This window comes from Tachypleus tridentatus, chromosome 7 (assembly GCF_004210375.1).
Source record: "Tachypleus tridentatus isolate NWPU-2018 chromosome 7, ASM421037v1, whole genome shotgun sequence".
Classification (NCBI taxonomy): domain Eukaryota; kingdom Metazoa; phylum Arthropoda; class Merostomata; order Xiphosura; family Limulidae; genus Tachypleus; species Tachypleus tridentatus.
In genome coordinates, this window is record NC_134831.1 from 110,325,909 (window position 1) to 110,346,947 (window position 21,039).

Here is a 21,039-nt window from a genome sequence, read left to right on the forward strand (position 1 = left end):
TGTTATAGTTTTTATGTTATCTGTAGCTAGGTACTCTTAATGAAACACCACTTTAAGACTATTGTTATAGTGTTTATGTTATCTGTAGCTAGGTACTCTTAATGAAACACCACTTTAAGACTACTGTTATAGTTTTTATGTTATCTGTAGCTAGGTACTCTTAATGAAACACCACTTTAAGACTACTGTTGTAGTGTTTATGTTATCTGTAGCTAGGTACTCTTAATGAAACACCACTTTAAGACTACTGTTGTAGTGTTTATATTATCTGTAGCTAGATACTCTTAATGAAACACCACTTTAAGATTACTGTTATAGTGTTTCTATTATCTGTAGCTAGGTACTCTTAATGAAACACCACTTTAAGACTACTGTTATAGTTTTTATGTTATCTGTAGCTAGGTACTCTTAATGAAACACCACTTTAAGACTACTGTTATAGTGTTTATGTTATCTGTAGCTAGGTACTCTTAATGAAACACCACTTTAAGACAACTGTTATAGTGTTTATGTTATTTGTAGCTAGATACTCTTAATGAAACACCACTTTAAGACTACTGTTATAGTTTTTATGTTATCTGTAGCTAGGTACTCTTAATGAAACACCACTTTAAGACTACAGTTATAGTGTTTATGTTATCTGTAGCTAGGTACTCTTAATGAAACACCACTTTAAGACTACAGTTATAGTGTTTATGTTATCTGTAGCTAGGTACTCTTAATGAAACACAACTTTAAGACTACTGTTATAGTGTTTTTATGTTATCTGTAGCTAGGTACTCTTAATAAAACACCACTTTAAGATTACTGTTATAGTGTTTATGTTATCTGTAGCTAGGTACTCTTAATGAAACACAACTTTAAGACTACTGTTATAGTGTTTATGTTATCTGTAGCTAGGTACTCTTAATGAAACACCACTTTAAGACTACTGTTATAGTGTTTATATTATCTGTAGCTAGGTACTCTTAAGTATTCAAAGGTATTCAAAGATACGAAGAAAGAAAAAAAAATGAATACATTCAGGGGTAAATGTTAAACCTAAATTCGGCCTGTAATCAATGTAAAAACCGAGTAAGGTTCCGTGTTGTCTCATTTCTAAGAACAATTGAATAAGGTACGTTTTCTTTTCTCTGTTAAACTAATATTTCTTACTAATCGTAACTTGTAAATACAAAGAAAATCACTGTATAGTGAATACTAAAATTTAATTAGCGTTTAGTAACTTGGAACAAATGTTACAAGACTTCTAGTTAAGAACTTTTTTTTTTACTTTCAATCGATATAACGTTTCTTGAAATGCTACAGAAAAATATGTAAATAAAACATAACAAGACCTTAATCTGATTGATAGCATTCTTGTTGGAGCCAACTTGAGAGTTATTTAAGAGTGACCTTCTTTTATTGTAAAGAACATTGAATAGACATACATTTAAGAAGGTACAAACCTGTCTTGCTGGTACCTTGTATCACAACGAACATATTTTTTATCAGAGAGCTATTAGCATAATTTATGTAATTAATAATGTATAAAATATATTGTTATATACACCCAGTAAAGATTTTATAGATTAGCAAGTGAAAAAAAAACCCAACAAAACCAAACAGAAATAAAACGTACAGTGTGGTGGTCGATCCAGAAACGCACGTGTTTATGTTATTGCAGTTTGTTTCTTTTAAATTATTATAAATGTCCTTTGAGCAAAAATCCCTCTTCCGGTCAATATAATTACTAAGAAACAATGAAGGCGTCTATTATTTATTTGTTTCAGTCCGAATTTTTTTTCAGGTAAATGAAGATTATTCTTTACCATTTCAGGAAAAACAACTTATACTAAGTTTTGTTTTTCTCGTGTGTTGAATGAACTAAATAAATGTCGGATTTTTTTATTGGCTCCCATGGTGGCAATGCTGGAAAGAATATTTTAATCGTTGAAGGTTCTCACTCTTCAAATATATTGACCCCTGTTGGTGGTTATGTAAACTAAGGAAAAATAATATTAATAAGAACAATAACCTTATAACTTATATCGAAAGAATGATTGTGAAGTTGGAATTTTGAACAAAGATTGGTTTGTTTTGAGTTTCGGGCAAAGCTACTCGAGGGCTATCTGCGCTAGTCGTCCCTAATTTAGCAGTGTAAGACAAGACGGAATGCAGCTGGTCATCACCATCCACCACCAACTCTTGGGCTACTCTTTTTACCAACGATTGGGATTGACCGCACGCCTCCACAGCTGAAAAGGCGAACATGTTTGGTGTAACGAGGATTCGAACCCGTGACCCGTCGAGTGACTTATCCACCTGGCCATGTCGGACCCATCGAACAAAGAAAAACAAGCTCTTGAATAAATAATCGAATCAAGTCTTACTAATTCGTGTTCTAGTCATTTGTTGATAGTTTCGAGAGATGAGATTCTGTCACACGTTCAGATGTCTTTGTAGCTGTTAGTTTGCTACTGACACAATATCTCTTCCAGAACTTCTTTGCTTTCACGTATTGTCTGTACTTAACTGGACTCGTTGTACTAAATAAAGCAGAACAGAAACTTAATTCATTTATATCAGTCTTTTCAGTATCACGTCAAAGAATATTTATACACTGGCAGTCTATAATAACAGAAAATATACCAACAGTATGTGTGTGTGTGTGTGTGTGTGTGTATTTTCTTATAGCAAAGCCACATCGGGCTATCTGCTGAGCCAACCGAGGGGAATCGAATCCCTGATTTTAGCGTTGTAAATCCGTAGGCTCAGTGCTGTACAAGCGGGAGACTTCAACAGTAAATGTACAGGTTAACTCAAACTTAACTACACCTAATGATACCTATACTACGTAAACACCTAAAGAGAAGAAAACAGAGAAATTGAAAACAAAACAATCTTCTTCAAACATGTGGTCAGCTATCGGTCAGTTACCTCTTTCTTTGTGAACCTGACGATGACCGAAGAAGGTCGAAACGTTGTTCGCCGTTTTTACATATATATTTTTCCCTATTAGTGGGTTTTCTCGTCATCACTGATTACAAACGTATTTTATATTTAAAAAAAAAAAAAACCTTCCTTGGTTGCGCCTTTTTTTTTTTTTTTTTTGGATGACTAGGGCGTGGAAAGTAGTAATTAACTCTGTAACATATTTAAGTAACCTGTTACAAGGTTACAAGTGTGTTAATAATTTGTTAACCTTTAGTTTCATGCTTTTCTTTCAAGGTCACTAAACGTCTCTTAGTGAGTTTAAGGCTAGAAATTAGGGACTTGACACCCAAGTTTCGTGAAGGCCAAATCTTAAGGTTACAAGAGGGAAAAAACAACAAAACCTCCAAGGTTTGAATTTTCGTCTTTGAAACTATAACTTTCTATACCAATTGTAACCTCCACAAGCTTATTATTTCTCCAAGTACCTAACTCCCAAGGGTTGGAGATGTTATATATTCTTCACAAACGCATTGTGCTAGCACATTGAAACAATTAAAACAAAATAAACGGACCTTTTTATAACAATAAAAAGATAAAATTGCTGACAGAAATCTCGGCCGACTAGTTTCGGTCACCACCATTATCAGTTATTAGTAACTACGGTGTTAATTTGGACACATTGATGGTAGTCGCTATACCTGATGGTGGTTACTGGAACCAGTCGCTGAAACATCTGGTGTCAATTTTATTTGTCACTGGGATGTTGCGATATATTCAAGATGCAAAATTTCGTCCAGTTAAGACTGGATATCTATACCAAGGGCATCTCTAATTGTGTTCATAACAAAGAACCTTAAATCTCTAATTACAAATTGTAGAGAACCCCGATTAACGCTATGGGTTCAACACGTAGAATTGGATTAAGTAACCAAAATCTTTAATATTCTCGATGATTAGAAAAAAACCTGTTTAACTGTTAAATATGAATGATATTCGACAGCAACTGAACATTCATCTGATTGAAGATTAAGTCTGTAGAATCTTCTGTCTTACCAAGGATCAGAAGTACAGTACAGAACATTCATCTGATTGAAGATTAAGTCTGTAGAATCTTCTGTCTTACCAAGGATCAGAAGTATAGTACAGAACATTCATCTGATTGAAGATTAAGTCTGTAGAATCTTCTGTCTTACCAAGGATCAGAAGTACAGTACAGAACATTCATCTAATTGAAGATTAAGTCTGTAAAATCTTCTGTCTTACCAAGGATCAGAAGTACAGTACAGAACATTCATCTGATTGAAGATTAAGTCTATAGAATCTTCTGTCTTACCAAGAATCAGAAGTACAGTACAGAACATTCATCTGATTGAAGATTAAGTCTGTAGAATCTTCAGTCTCACCAAGGATCAGAAGTACAGTACAGAACATTCATCTGATTGAAGATGAAGTCTGTAGAATCTTCTGTCTTATCAAGGATCAGAAGTACAGTACAGAACATTCATCTGATTGAAGATTAAGTCTATAGAATCTTCTGTCTTACCAAGAATCAGAAGTACAGTACAGAACATTCATCTGATTGAAGATTAAGTCTGTAGAATCTTCAGTCTCACCAAGGATCAGAAGTACAGTACAGAACATTCATCTGATTGAAGATGAAGTCTGTAGAATCTTCTGTCTTATCAAGGATCAGAAGTACAGTACAGAACATTCATCTGATTGAAGATTAAGTCTGTAGAATCTTCAGTCTCACCAAGGATCAGAAGTACAGTACAGAACATTCATCTGATTGAAGATTAAGTCTGTAGAATCTTCTGTCTTACCAAGGATCAGAAGTACAGTACAGAACATTCATCTGATTGAAGATTAAGTCTGTAGAATCTTCTGTCTTACCAAGGATCAGAAGTACAGTACAGAACATTCATCTGATTGAAGATTAAGTCTGTAGAATCTTCTGTCTTACCAAGGATCAGAAGTACAGTACAGAACATTCATCTGGTTGAAGATGAAGTCTGTAGAATCTTCAGTCTCACCAAGGATCAGAAGTACAGTACAGAACATTCATCTGATTGAAGATTAAGTCTGTAGAATCTTCTGTCTTACCAAGAATCAGAAGTACAGTACAGAACATTCATCTGATTGAAGATTAAGTCTGTAGAATCTTCAGTCTCACCAAGGATCAGAAGTACAGTACAGAACATTCATCTGATTGAAGATGAAGTCTGTAGAATCTTCAGTCTCACCAAGGATCAGAAGTACAGTACAGAACATTCATCTGATTGAAGATTAAGTCTGTAGAATCTTCTGTCTTACCAAGGATCAGAAGTACAGTACAGAACATTCATCTGATTGAAGATTAAGTCTGTAGAATCTTCTGTCTTACCAAGGATCAGAAGTACAGTACAGAACATTCATCTGATTGAAGATTAAGTCTGTAGAATCTTCTGTCTTATCAAGGATCAGAAGTACAGTACAGAACATTCATCTGATTGAAGATTAAGTCTGTAGAATCTTCTGTCTTACCAAGGATCAGAAGTACAGTATAGAACATTCATCTGATTGAAGATTAAGTCTGTACAATCTTCTATCTTACCAAGGATCAGAAGTACAGTACAGAACATTCATCTGATTGAAGATTAAGTCTGTAGAATCTTCTGTCTTACCAAGGATCAGAAGTACAGTACAGAACATTCATCTGATTGAAGATTAAGTCTGTAGAATCTTCTGTCTTACCAAGGATCAGAAGTACAGTACAGAACATTCATCTGATTGAAGATTAAGTCTGTAGAATATTATGTCTTACCAAGGATCAGAAGTACAGTACAGAACATTCATCTGATTGAAGATTAAGTCTGTAGAATCTTCAGTGTTTGTGGGTAAGCACAAAACAACACAATGGGTTGCGTGTGTTTTATCCACCCCGAGTACGATAATCACGATTCTATTGTTATCGGTGATTAAGAGAGTGGTCTCAGGAACGTCTAATCAACAACTTTGATGCAGTATATAAAAATATTAACGAGAAAATAAATCAAAAGTTTAATAAATATTTCTTATGACGCTTCCGATACAAAGAAAGAGTTCATAGTTCAAATAAAAGACATCAAGTGATGATTTTACTTAAGCATGTGATAATTACACCACTACCCATCCCTACAAGAGTATATACTTCGTTCCGTAAGGAGTGTAACATATATAAGCCGATTTATTGACAAGTAAAAAATATTTTATACGTGAACGGCGCCTCATACGACTCGTGGAAGATCAGGTTGACACACTAAAAGGTTTGGACACAGATATTCCTCATTTTGAAATACTGACCACAGGGAGAGCATCCAGTCAGCTGCACCCGCCGCTTGTCACGGATATCGTTAACGGAATAGCAAAATTGTTAGTCATAACGTATCTACAGCTAAAAGTGAGGAGCATATTCAGTGACATGATGTAGCTAGAACCTTGGACCTTTTTATACACAACACGGGACGCTGGACTTTAAATCAAACCACATCGCCACCTACTGAGAACTTGAAACAAGTTCATTGAACTCTGACGAAATTATAATTCGATTTATTAGTTTGGTTTGGTTTGGATTTCGCGTAAAGCTACACGAGGGCTATCTGCGCCAACCATCCCTAATTTAGCAGTGAAAGACTAGAGGGAAGGCAGCTAGTCATCACCACCCACCGTCAACTCTTAGACTATTTTACCAACGAATAGTGGGATTGACGGTCACATTATAAAGCCCCCACGCCAGCCGTCCCTAATTTAGCAGTGAAAGACTAGAGGGAAGGCAGCTTGTCATCACCACTCACCGTCAACTCTTAGACTACTCTTTTACAAACGAATAGTGGGGATTGACAGTTACATTATAACGCCCCCACGGCTGAAAGGGCGAGCATGTTTAGTGCGATAGGGATTCGAACCCGCGACCCTCAGATTACGAGTCGAACGCCTTAACACATCTGGCCATGCCGGACCAAGCAGTGTAAGACTAAAGGGAAGGCAGCTAGCTAGTCATTACCACCCACCGCCAACTTCTGGGCTGCTCATTTTATTAACGAATAGTGGGATTGACTGTAATATTATGACGTCCCCACGGCTTAGAGGGCATGTTTGGTGTGACGGGGATTCGAAGATTTATCAGTTTCAGTATCAAGTTACGAACGACTGTGGAACTGAAATGTTTGGAGGAAAAAAAAACTGCTTAACATTTTACTGAACGTTTGTTCGTGTTTTAGCCCACCAGGTGGCAGTGTTATATCTGCGGACTTACACACTAAAACCCGGGTTTCGATACTCGTGGTGGGCAGAGCACAGATAGCCCATTGAGTAGCTTTGTGCTTAATTCTAAACAAGCAAATAAACAAATCTTCGTTTTCATTCTGATAAAACATAATTTAACCTAAATTGCGCATTCTTCTAAGTTACAATCAGCTTAAGTTGTAAGAATAGTTGTGTAGTTTTTGCAAGCGGTAGTCTGGAATGAAGAAACATGTTGGAGACGTGGATTCGATTTTCGACAAGCAGATAAAAACTGTAGCTTTGGCTGTCTCTTCTCCGTCTGTGCACTTTGACTGCAATCAATAATGCGTTGCACTTTTAGAATTTATCCTTCAACAAATGTTACGGGCAACAGATCAATCGTGGAATGGATGTTCTAAAAGGAAGATATATGCCCTAAAAATTATCTTCAGAAAAATTAAACGCACTGTTGGATTTATTCCAAAATCACTTCTATAACGTTCGACTTTTAATGTACAATTCAGCAATTATAAAAAAACATCTCACTGTTCCTTGACCAATTGAATGTCCAGTATCAATTTATTTCTGTACCAAATATTTATTATTTATTTCAAATCTAGTCTTTATCTGAATCAATATTTATTATTTGTGGCCATTAACAGTTTTTTTTTTGTTTTACTTGAAATAATCTCAGAAAGCTATACGAGGGCTGTGGGCGTTAACTGTTCCTGTTTGAAAAGATGTAACTGGTCGACAGTTCCCTCCTCCAAACTTTACTCTCACAATGTAGTGAGATTTAAGTTGTTGTTTTTTTATTCTTTTTCAAATTAATTTTTTATCACTCGAATGAAAGACTTGTTTTACATTACAAGGTTCGGGCGTGGCCAGTTAGTGTGCTCGAACTGATAATCCAAGGCTTCACGTTTCGTTACCCAAGAGTATCCTAAACTTGGCAGTGGGTGCGACTGACTACTTGTTTCCCAAATTTCCATTCTGATTCAAAAAGTTAGGGACAGCTTTGTCTAACTTTATATGAAAATTCTGTTAAGCAAAATTACGTTCATTTTACACTATACTTGAGGTATTAGGTTATGATTTCAAAACTAGGACTGTAAATGTGCAATTCGATTTGTTGCAAGGGGCTTAAAAGGAGCGAAATAGAAGTTGTGCAGTTTCGAAACATAAGCCTTGAATATAGTAACTGACTTCCCCTATCATCAGGTGTATTTGTATTTTGAATTTCGCACAAAGTGGAAATAACATAAACAGTGTACAACTATTTCTTCAACTTTTCCACTTGTTTCGAAAACTGGTTGCTAAGAGACCAAAACCTCTTATTACGCAGAAACTTTCTAAGACTCGTTGCTGACAGTGCAAAAACGTTTAGTCTACAGAGAGTTTCTGAGGTTTGTTGCTAAGAGACCAAATCAGGTTATTCTGTTTGTTTTTTGTTTTCTCAATTTCACGCAAAGCTACTGGCGGGCTATCTGCGCTAGCTGTCCCTAATTTAACAGTGTAAGACTATAGGGAAGGCAGCTAGTCATCACCACCCACCGCCAACTCTTGGACTACTCTTTTACCAACGAATAATGGGATTGACTGTAACATTATAACGCCTCCACTGCTGAAAGGGCGAGCATGTTTGGTGCGACGGGGATTCGAACCGGCGACCCTCGGATTACGAGTCGAACGCCTTAACACACCTAGCCATACCAAGGCCATTGCAATAAAAACACATCACATAAACAGAACATGGAAAATGTCTTGTACAAAACAGAACGAATGTACCATTGCCGAATATTAGGTTCTTGACGGTTGAATCGCATCTATACAACAAAGCGGTAGTTCTCCATTCCACAAGTGTTCTCAATAAAACTACTTTATTCAGTGCAAAGTGCTTATTTGGACTGATAGTTGTGCTCCACATATCTACTTCTAGAAGTTTCCAATCTAATCAAAATCGTATCTCAAGCCACTGTTTCCTGCCACACAAATCGTACAAACATATTCAGTTCCACCGCCCACTCAAAAAATCTAGCCCCCCAATTCAGCAAGTTCTTAGAGGTTTTCCGCGTCTATTCTTTTATCTTCTTTTTGTTAGGTATTCTCGAGTGGTTAACGTATTCGGGTGAGGACCATTGTGTTACTCTTGGTGTGTGACACACACCATCTTTGCATTGCTCGAGTACTGTTACGTCTACACGCAATTAAGTGTATTTTCAATTAGGGAGTATTTATTATAAAGAGGTCTCTTCGGGATCAGTTCAACCTGTCCCTGGATTTCGCTACCTCAGCTACTTGAAAAGCCTGGATTTTACGTCATCAGATAGCGCGAAACGTTTTTTTTTTTTTTTTTTACACCCATTCGTGCATGTAAATAATAATTAGGTGGAAAACTTTGAATCGTCAGACTTTTAGAGGTACTTTCTGAAAAGAATATGCTAATCTGGTGCTAGAAGTTACCAATAAAAATCTGTTTCTATCTCACGTTCTTCTAAGCCACTTGTTTCAACTGTTATAGATCCACATTATGATCAACTGATAATTTTTTATATTATTTTAACCGTTAAATATGCTCCCCCCCCGAAAAAAAAACATTTTTTTTTACTAATTAAACAGACTGGCTAAATGGTTATCAACCTGGGAACCGCGAGATATTTTCTTTAATTAAATAATGCACGGATGGATATTGGATTTTTGTCCTCCGCTGACCATATTCTAATAAAAGGAGGTTCTTGGTGATGAAAAGGTTGAGGACCATTTCTCTTGGTACAGCGTAAGTCTACGGATTTAGAACGCTAAAATCAGGGGTTCGATTTCCCTCGGTGGACTCAGCAGATGGCATGATGTAGCTATGCTGTAAGAAAACACACACCATTGGTAGTTTTATGCGTTTGGGACGGATGATGCGTTATAAAAGCGATAGTCAAATCGCACTGTTCTATCAGACAAGAGTAGCGTAAGTGTTGGCGGTGGGTGCTGTTGACTAGCTGTATGAGCTGACAGATATGAACAGATGGCGCTTTGTGTAGAGAAACGCGAGAATGAACAATAAACAAACAATACAAGAAAACGACGAATATTGTTGATCAGAAATGGACGAAATGTTGGATTCACTCTATAATAAACACTTTTACTTTTTCTGTACAAATTGGACATCCTTCCACCCTTAACAATTCTATATAACCGCCGGAAACATATTAATTATGTTAGCGTTACTTAACCCTAACAAAAACAAAAAGATAAAAAAAAAACGCAACTCATTAACTTTCGAATAAACGTTCTCGTGACGCTGTCAAACCAAGAACGTGACCTCACGTCATCGGTACATCCACGTGGATTAAATAAGTTTTTCTTTGTGTGTGTTTTTTTTAAGCTGTCAGAACGAGCTCATTTAATTTAGGCCATGTTTTGAGTCCACACCATATGGTTGGAAACATAACTAATTTACTTAAAACACACGTGTTCTAAATGTTTTATGCAACAGACACGATGGAAGTTTTTTTTGTTTTTTTTTCTCTTTTAGGGCTGCCCACCGTGTCTGTTTCGTGCCGTGTTTTTATCATACAAGAAAATATGTTCTCATTACAACAGAATAAGTATCACTGGACGAATGTTGATACGATCTTACGCATGTTATTACTACAAGGAAACTACAGGCGGGGGTCATGACATCTCATGATGACATTTGACCTGTTTCGCTTGTTAGCACCATTTCAACAATTTTGTGTGTGTTTCTGACCCACCAATGTTTAACTTCAGTGTCATGAAACTCCAGACCTAAAGAGAAGAAAATAAATCGCATTCTCATAAACGGGAAGATAAAAATATGGTTAAGGATTTTTTTTTTAAAACATCTGATTACAATCACGTTAGAATAAAGGTATTTTACTACATTTATGTTTAGGGTTGTTAAATGGAAACTTTAATAGTATGCAGCAGCCTCCAAGGTGCGTGTCCCATTTAAAAACTGGTTTGTTTTTGTCTCGGATATTCGCGCATAGCTACAGAGGGCTATCTGGGCTAACCATCCTTAACCCTGGGCTTAAAGGGTGGAAGGAAAAGTAGCTAGACCAGTGAACAGCACTAACACTGCAGCGACTTCAATCGAACAGCGTGCACTTTAACCCTCACTTTTATAACACAAATCGTGAATCCTCGAATTCACAGTTCTGCAACGCACTAGCTTGGACTACGCCCAATCCATTAACAGAAGGAATGTTGTTAAAAGTCTAACAAACTTAATAAACAACAAACAAATGTAAGTACAATCAGTGTCCTCACACAGGGAAGTACTTTTGTTAAATAAGCTTCCTCGAAATATTTACAGGTAATGTACTCAAAAATAATCCATTAAAAGTAAGCGTCTGAATTATAACGGTGTGAGCTTTGTATAAACCCCATCATTTTAATACTTATTTTAAACAACAGGTTGCGTTTTACACATAAGAGAAAAAAATGTTCTGAATTTTGCGCAAAGCTACTCGAGGGCTATCTGTGCTAGCCGTCCCTAATTTAGCAGTGTAAGACTAGAGGGAAGGGAGCTAGTCATCACCACCCACCGCCAACTCTTGGGCTACTTTTTTACCAACGAATAGTGGGATTGAACGTCACATTATAACGCATCCATGGCTGAAAGGGCGAGCATGTTTGGTATGAAGGAGATTCGAACCCGCGACCCATCTGGCCATGTCGCGTTCTAGGGAAGAAAGAGAGAAAGGTCAGGGGTTAGAAAATCCGCTGAAGTTATTTGCTGCTATCCCTAATTTTGAGCTACTGACCAGAGAAAAGGAAGACAGTCACTCTCATAAGAACACCCAATATTTTTGGTATTGCACGGATTCGAATCCAGCTCGCCAACTGCAAACATTGTAGCTTACCCACAGAGCCGCGCCCAAAGGGTTACTTAAAAATTCCACACGTAACTCGTTACATCGCTTTGTAAAAAATTATGAAATGAGCTTAAAACATCGTGTAACTATAGTTACATGTATAGATACCACACGCGATTACTACTTAACGGTAAAGCGTCTTATTTTGAGATTTATCATAGTTATCATCCCTTCTCTGAAAGATTACTTTATATACATTTTACAGCATGAAAGATTAGTCAAAAACGTGTTTCTTAAAATATCCAACATAAAACTATTTTTAGTTGGGTTTTCTTTAAAGTAAACGTTTTTAAAATGAAAGCAACCCGCGATATACACTTACACTACTTTCAAAGTAATGTGACACACACTGTTTTCGAGTGAACAGAAATGCAAGCCCACTCAATTTGGAAGTTCAGCTTTTTTCTTTTTGATCTAGATTGATTCCCCCTCCCCCCCAGTGGATCAGCGGTATGTCTGCGGACCTACAACACTAAAAACCGGGTTTCGATACCCGTGGTGGGCAGAGCACAGAGAGCCCATTGTGTAGCTTTGTGCTTAATTCAACACAACAACAACCATGTTGATTGATTAATTTGTTTTGTAACCGAACGGGAATTTTTAAAATGCGATTAAATGGAACTTCGCATGAACGCCATATTAGTACACCCAACCGAACTTCACTTTTTAAAATAAGAATTCCGGGTTCCTTTTTTTTGTTCGACAATTTTTTTTAAACCTTCATTTGCTAACGTCACCAACTCTTCTCTGTGGACAACCCACTCTGACGAAGAGGCATTTTTTTTTTTTTCTCAGTCTGTCATGTGAAGAGGGTAAAAGCCACTGTGCATCTGGTGAGGTACGCTCACACGACAGATGCACAACAAAGGATTGGCCAACCCAAAACGGGATAGGCCCCCAACTCTTTACTGTACAGGAAGACAGACTGGTGAGAGAGGGGTTGAAACCGTTCATCACAAAAGAAAGACGATTTTTTTTATGTACAGTGTATTTTTTTTAATCGCTCTAAACGAATAACCCATTCGATACTTCTATGGTGACAACACATGGTGGTGGGTAGACGTATTAGGTCATACTTTCTTGGCTAAGTTTTGTGCGTGTTATAAGAACGAGTGAAAACACGAATAGAACTATTTACTGATGTGTAAAGTACAAAATTATGCCAAAAAATACTTTGCTATTATTATTATTATTACAGGGGCCAGGCGTGGTCTAGTGTTTTACGTGGCCAAACTGTGAAGCCGTGAATTTCTAGTTGCGTCCCCTTTACACAACAAAAAACACGATCCATTTAGTACCATATGTGCGTTATAAGAGTGTCAGTCAAACCCAACTAATCAATTACAGAAGAATAACCCAGGAGCTGGATGACAGGTCGTCACTCTAGATTCATAACTACGGGTCAGGAGTAAGATACCTGCCAGAAGATTGCAAGTTCCTCATTCTAGGTGAAAGTACGTTGCATATTACGGCTTGAACCTTGGGCCTTACGAAAGGCAGCCCTGTATGCTGACCACTGGGCTAAAGTCCAGACGAAATCAGTATGAAGTTAATGGGAAAAACCACTTACGTTCTTCTGGGTTTGTTTTGCATGTTCTTTCTGATGTTCGTAGGTTCTTGTTTTTATGTTTTTTTTGCTCGTTTCTTTAAAGATAAATTAATAATAATTATATAATATAGCCTTACGCATTAAATAGTTATTCTAACATTTATAAAGAATCTTTTCACTGGGCAGCAAACAAAAAATGAACAACTGAACGAATAGAAAAACGAAGTCATTAGAACGTATAAAAGTGACTTTTTAAAAAAAGTATAGAGTTTGTTCCATGTCGTTTCTTATTGAACAATGATAACGTTTTGTGTTTCAAGATATTTGAAACGATAGAATTACTTAACTTTTAAGTAATTACTAGAAAAACAGAAGTGCAGACTTTTGTTACTGCTGATCGATTTTCGTCATATGATTGGTTTAAATATACGAATGAACAACGTCATGTTGCTTTTCACACAAATATTAGATATGTGACCCAGCTGATGCTGAATGATTGGGAAAAACAAAGCGCATTTAGGGTTAAAAGGAGATGGTAGTGTTCATTGGAGCCATTAAACTGGAACTTTGCCGAATAGGTTTATAAAAATACAAAGAGGGTGTGTTTTATTATAGCAAAGCCACGTTGAGCTATCTGCTGAGTCCACCGAGGGGAATTGAATCCCTGATTTTGGCGTTTTACATCCGCAGACTTACCGCTGTACTAGGCCCGGCATGGTCAGGTCGGTTAAGGCGTTCGACTCGTAATCTGAGAGTCGCGGGTTCGAATTCCCGTAGCACCAAACATGCTCGCCCTTTCAGCCGTGGGGGCGTTATAATGTGCCGGTCAATTCCACTATTCGTTGGTAAAAGAGTAGCCCAAGAGTTGGCAATGGGTGGTGATGACTATCTTCCTTCCCGCTAGTCTTACACTGCTAAATTAGGAACGGTTAACGCAGATAGTCCGCGAGTAGCTTTGTGCGAAATTCAAAAACAAACAAAAGGCTGTTTTAGCAGAGAACAAAAATACAAATAAATTAGACTAGGGTGATTTAACAAAATTTAAAATCATATTTCAAAACAACATTGATTGTTTTGGAATTTCGCACAAAGCTACTCGAGGACTCACTGTGCTAGCCGTCCCTAATTTAGCAGTGTAAGGCTAGAGGGAAGGCAGCTAGTCATCACCACCCACCGCCAACTCTTGGGCTACTCTTTTACTAACGAATAGTGGGATTGACCGTCACATTATAACGCACCCACGGCTGGGAGGGCGAGCATGTTTGCCGTGACGCGGGCACGAACCCGCGACCCTCGGATTATGAGTCGCACGCCTTACGCGCTAGGCCATGCCAGGCAACAACATTGAAGCCAAGTAATCTTCTAATAGGCAACTCCATACTAAACTTTGTTTTCATTTTCTCAGATAAAACAAGAAGTTCAATTGTTCAAAATAGAGATGTCGCTCTATTGTTAGAAAAGTTAATTGTTTGTCAGTTGTTATAGGTGATTTTTTTGTTTTGTTTTTGAACAAACCGACACAATGGATTTGTGGATATTTTCTTAAATCGTGACGTTCTTAAAGACATAGCTTTAAAACTGGAAATCTTACGAAATATTCACCCATAAATTTATGCATTTGGTTAGTTTGTTTGTTGGATTTTGTGAAAAACTACACGAAGACTATCCTCACTAGCCATTCTTGATTTAGAAGCGATAGGCTAGGGGAACGGCAACTAGTCAACACCAACCACCGCCAACTCTTGGGCTACTCTTTATACCAACAAATAGATGGATCCCAGGGCGGCGAGTCTACTCTCTTAACCAATAACCCATGCTTACCATTATAAAATTGTCTTCCAAAGTTCCTGTCGTGCAAAGTTTGTCCCAAAACTACTGATAGACGTTCCATTACAGTTTAAAACTCAACTTATAAATAACATTCCTCAGTGGATAAGCGCTGAGGTTGGAAACTTGCAGTGCTCAAATCCGCAGTTCAGAGTTCACCTATAAACCTAAGCTGTGCATGCATCAAGTTGTTTGGAGGGAGGGAGTTACCAATGACCGTTTTTGGGTAACCAATAGGTGGTGATTCACACAAAATACCGTGGTCATTTATGGGTTTTTACATGAGTGATGTCTCTTTCTTTGGTCAGTTCTTTTATACTGAGTACTAAAAGAAGGAAACAACAGTGCTGTATATATAATCACAGGAACCTTTAGGAACCTTTTAAACAGTCTTCGAAATATTCTTTTATTTACTTGTGACGCACAAGAGACAACAACAAAGGTTACCATTAATCCTGAAGGTAAGCCAGTCGTTTCTGATATGATACCAAACCATTAACAGACTTCTAATGTAGTCTATAAAATGGATGACCATTTAACTCTTCAGACCAAAGACGGTTTAGAGTCTCAAAAAAGTTGATCTCCAAACTAGATACGGTTGTTTTGAACAATCACTAACAGTAATAACAACAGGCATTACGAATACTGCCTTCGGAGATATAGGTCAAAGCAATCTAAAAAAACCGGTTATATCCAACTCGACTCCATATTACGGGGTAAAAATTTCATTTTTTTTCTATCTGTCTTTCTGTCAATCAGTTTTTGTGCTCGCGCTGTGCGTTCGTCTGTTTATTTTGACTTTTAACTTAACCTAGCTTTAATTGGCCAGTCCAACTTTACAACTGTCTGTAGACGCGAACCTCTAGCCTAAATTTCCAAGCTTACTAGAAACATTGTACCTCACGTGCTTCTGACCCAGAACTTCAGGTATTAGAAGCCATAGGTATAAAACGTATGTTGTCTATGGAAACAGCAAATGCAGTTAAGAAAGAAAGTCAAAGCTTTCTTAATCGGTTCACAGGGAAATTTTGTTGTGTTAAATAAAACATTAAGCTAAGCCTAGCACTCCTAATGTTTAGATGTTTCGTCAGCCTTAACGTGAATGTATATATCTAGTTGTTAGCGTGCCGAGCGATGAATCAGAGAGTCCAGAAATCGCATCCCGTTACCTTGGAATTGCGTTTCGCATATTAGAGCCGTGGGTGCATCATAGGAGTGGGAGTCAAATCCCACTATTTGATTACAGTAGTCCAAGAGTTGACGATGATTGCTGTTGAGTAGCTTCGTTTTCTGTAATCTGTGAGCTACAAATTAGGGCAGGTTAGCATAGCGCCGTTTTCTGTAATCTGTGAGCTACAAATTAGGGCAGGTTAGCATAGCTTCGTTTTCTGTAATCTGTGAGCTACAAATTAGGGCAGGTTAGCACGGATGTAATTCGTGTAGCTTTGTGCGAACACTTCAAATAAAACATAGGTTATTCGAAGTTTGCGACTTGATTTTACCTTAACAAAGTTTTGTTGTGTGCCTACAGAAAAATATGGATTATCAAGGACTGATCCAGAGCGGTGGATCCCTTGACAATTTTTTAATAGCATGAAATGTAGACGAATATACAGAAACGGTAATTTTCGTTCACTGGTTAGTAATCGCGACACCTAACGGTGTGTGTTATATCTCTTGGTAACAGGTAAACTCCATACATGACAGTTTTAAGCACCTTTTCTCCCAATGGGAGTTTGGATCCGTCTCTGTGTCTTTTACATGTTACAATAAAATATTATTACACGAATTACTGAAGAGAAATTTTGAAATAAATAGAGAAATACACATGATTTCTGCCTATGCGCAGCGTTTGAGGACTTAGGTTCCTTGTAGTCTTAGCAAACCTATTAGCACTTCAAATACAGCCTTCAACAGCTTCGAGGCCGGTGTTATTCAAGAAATATTGGGGCCTCTTGCATCGAGCGAGACTCCACGTGCTCCACGATGACGACCTTGTGAGAGGTCAGTCCCCATCCCGTGCAGACAGACTTGATAGATTTTTTCACGTGCGTTGCTAGGTGACGAGCATTTTATGAATTAGAACTGAATGTTTTATATAAATATTAATATAATTTTCGAAGTTTTTTAAATGTCAAATACACCTACGTTTTTATCTCAAATACAATTTAAATTTCACCTTGTGTTCGAAACAGATGATTTGTTAACCATTAGGGAGCGTTTGTGTGTGTACGGAGGAGAAAGTCCTTATTTTATTGGTCGTCGGATCTTTCTCTTGGCCTTGGATGTAGTCACTAAATATTGTTTTTAGGTTCTCCATAACACCAGATTCGTTTATTGGTTTAGAATTTTGTCGAAAAGCTGCATTCTAACTGTAGAAGAGGCAGAAGACCAGAGGGAAAACATCCACCGCCAACCCTTGATCTACTGTTGCCTGATCAAACACTGATAATTAACCATCACCCTTTTGCCCCGCGTTCAAAATGAAGAGCGCAAGGGGACGCTGACCAGTAAGTAGCCCTTGGATTTACCGTTCGGGCATGCTAACAGCTTGGCCACGCCCAGCACAATATTAGAGTGAAAAGTAAAAATGCAACAACAGCGTAATAAAGGGACTTTGTTTGTTTGTTTTTGAATTTCGCACAAAGCTACTCTAGGTCTATCTGTGCTAGCCGTCCCTAATTTAGCAGTGTAAGACTAGAGGGAAGGCAGCTAGTCATCACCACCCACTGCCAACTCTTGGGATATTCTAATGGACTCTTTACTTTATCGTATAGCACATCCACGGCTCAAAACTGCGAAGTGTTTTTTTTCGGGAACAATTGACCGATACTGAGAAAGCCTCAGGTTCATAGTCTTAGCACGCTAACCTTGAGGCCACGCCCGGCCCTAAACCTTACAAGCTGATTGGTTGGTGTAAGAAAACCACTATTCCCTAATAATCGATTCAACAATTGTCACTAGCGGCTTCCTGAAACGAATAATTCTCTGTAGCATCAACCTGTTATTTAAATACAGAAAACAAATCAAATCGTACATCCGGGATTGTGTCGTGTATCAAGAAACTTAATGAAACCATAAAATACATCTCTATTTTTAAACATTACAACGCTTTAACCCTAACGCTTTTTATCAGCCACTATCTCGGTATCTTCCTTTCCCGGTTTACAGAGAATAAAGCGGGTTTATAATCGCCGTCTTTCACAAGGTATCATAAAAATAGAACTTAAGAGATTTTAGAGTGAAATTCATGTCTTCTTATTTCATTTTACTCTTGAAAATACTTACAAATAATGTTTATCGTTAGGAGAAAGTATGTACGATTGGGTTTCTCCGCAAAACTCATTGCGGGTATAGAAACCCGAATTTAAGTCCCTGTACTTACCGCTGTAATACTGGGAATTGCTTTTTAATTGCTTTACCATGTTTTTTTTAATTCTTAATTGTAGCGTAACTGCATTTTCCTGAACCTGTACTCCTTTGTGTTGTTTAACCGACTTTCTCCTGAACCTTTGCTCCTACAAAGCGTGTAACCGACTTTCTCCTGAACCTTTGCTCCTACAAAGCGTGTAACTGACTTTCTCCTGAACCTTTGCTCCGACAAAGCGTGTAACTGACTTTCTCCTGAACCTTTGCTCCTACAAAGCGTGTAACTGACTTTCTCCTGAGCCTTTGTTCCTACAAATCGTGTAACTAACTTTCTCCTGAACCTTTGCTCCTACATATCGTGTAACTGACTTTTTCCTGAACCTTTGCTCTTACATATCGTGTAACTGACTTTCTCCTGAACCTTTGCTCCTACAAAGCGTGTAACTGACTTTCTCTTGAACCTTTGCTCCTACAAATCGTGTAACTGACTTTCTCCTGAACCTTTGCTCCTACAAATCGTGTAACTAACTTTCTCCTGAACCTTTGCTCCTACATATCGTGTAACTGACTTTTTCCTGAACCTTTGCTCTTACATATCGTGTAACTAACTTTCTTCTGAACCTTTGCTCCTACAAATCGTGTAACTAACTTTCTCCTGAACCTTTGCTCCTACATATCGTGTAACTGACTTTTTCCTGAACCTTTGCTCTTACATATCGTGTAACTAACTTTCTCCTGAACCTTTGCTCCTACATATCGTGTAACTGACTTTTTCCTGAACCTTTGCTCTTACATATCGTGTAACCGACTTTATCCTGAACCTTTGCTCCTACAAATCGTGTAACTGACTTTATCCTGAACCTTTGCTCTTACAAATCGTGTAACTGACTTTCTCCTGAACCTTTGCTCCTACAAATCGTGTAACTGACTTTCTCCTGAACCTTTGCTCCTACAAATCGTGTAACTGACTTTCTCCTGAACCTTTGCTCCTACAAATCGTGTAACTGACTTTCTCCTGAACCTTTGCTCCTACAAATCGTGTAACTGACTTTCTCCTGAACCTTTGCTCCTACAAATCGTGTAACTGACTTTCTCCTGAACCTTTGCTCTTACATATCGTGTAACCGACTTTATCCTGAACCTTTACTCCTACAAATCGTGTAACTGACTTTATCCTGAACCTTTGCTCTTACATATCGTGTAACCGACTTTATCCTGAACCTTTGCTCCTACAAATCGTGTAACTGACTTTATCCTGAACCTTTGCTCCTACAAATCGTGTAACTAACTTTCTCCTGAACCTTTGCTCCTACATATCGTGTAACTGACTTTATCCTGAACCTTTGCTCCTACAAATCGTGTAACTAACTTTCTCCTGAACCTTTGCTCCTACAAATCGTGTAACTGACTTTCTCCTGAACCTTTGCTCCTACAAATCGTGTAACTGACTTTCTCCTGAACCTTTGCTCCTACAAATCGTGTAACTGACTTTCTCCTGAACCTTTGCTCAAACTCATCACACTGGTATTCGGTGAAATGATTTTTTAAAGCCCCATGAGATTCTGGTTACAACTGTTAGGTTCTCTACTTCAAGTCATGCTAGGTGTGAAAACAGGTTTTGCAACAAGCACTCATTAGTCTAACCACACTCTAACCGACACAACACTTTGACAACTTTTATAATACGACGAGTGACACCTGTCTTCAGACGAAGCCTACCTACTTCATTGTTGTGTGGGGTTATGATAATGTTTTCGGCTATTAAACATTACGCTTGTGTTACAATTAACCCAGAAGATGGCAGCACTCGAGGACTCATTAGTTTCCGGTATTGACAATTTGCACGAGGGGTATAATTAACTGACGAATGTTCTAGGTTCCTTATCGACCTGTGGCTGCCATCCTGTGGACTCGGTCGGGCGTCTCGACATGTCGGCAAGGTTTTGTGAATACGCCATCAGTGTAAGACGAAGAGCCAACTTGCTTTAGAATCAGCGACTGTTTACTTCCAGTACCGAAAGCCAGGAGAAGTCTATAACCGACCTGTACGGTGAGATTCGAACTTTAATAACATTTTAGTATGCTAGTACAGTAGTAATACTGAAGCCTTTCATTAAGATGCCCACGTATTGCTTTAACTAGATCAGATCTTGCTTTGTTAGCGAAGGTTATTCTAACACAACACCCATCATCAGGAGACCGCGGGGAAGATGCACGTCCACCCATGGGCGTTAGGAGCAAAAT

The 21,039-nt window shown here is 38.0% G+C and overlaps 1 long non-coding RNA gene across 1 annotated transcript in view; it reads left to right on the forward strand.

Moving 5' to 3' along the window:
* LOC143256391 (uncharacterized) overlaps positions 1-21,039 on the forward strand; it is a 53,050-nt gene that overhangs the window by 23,359 nt on the left and 8,652 nt on the right. Inside the window, exon 2 of the long non-coding RNA XR_013031335.1 lies at positions 20,672-20,845. This is a non-coding gene — a long non-coding RNA (uncharacterized LOC143256391). The remainder of the gene's footprint in view (positions 1-20,671; positions 20,846-21,039) is intronic.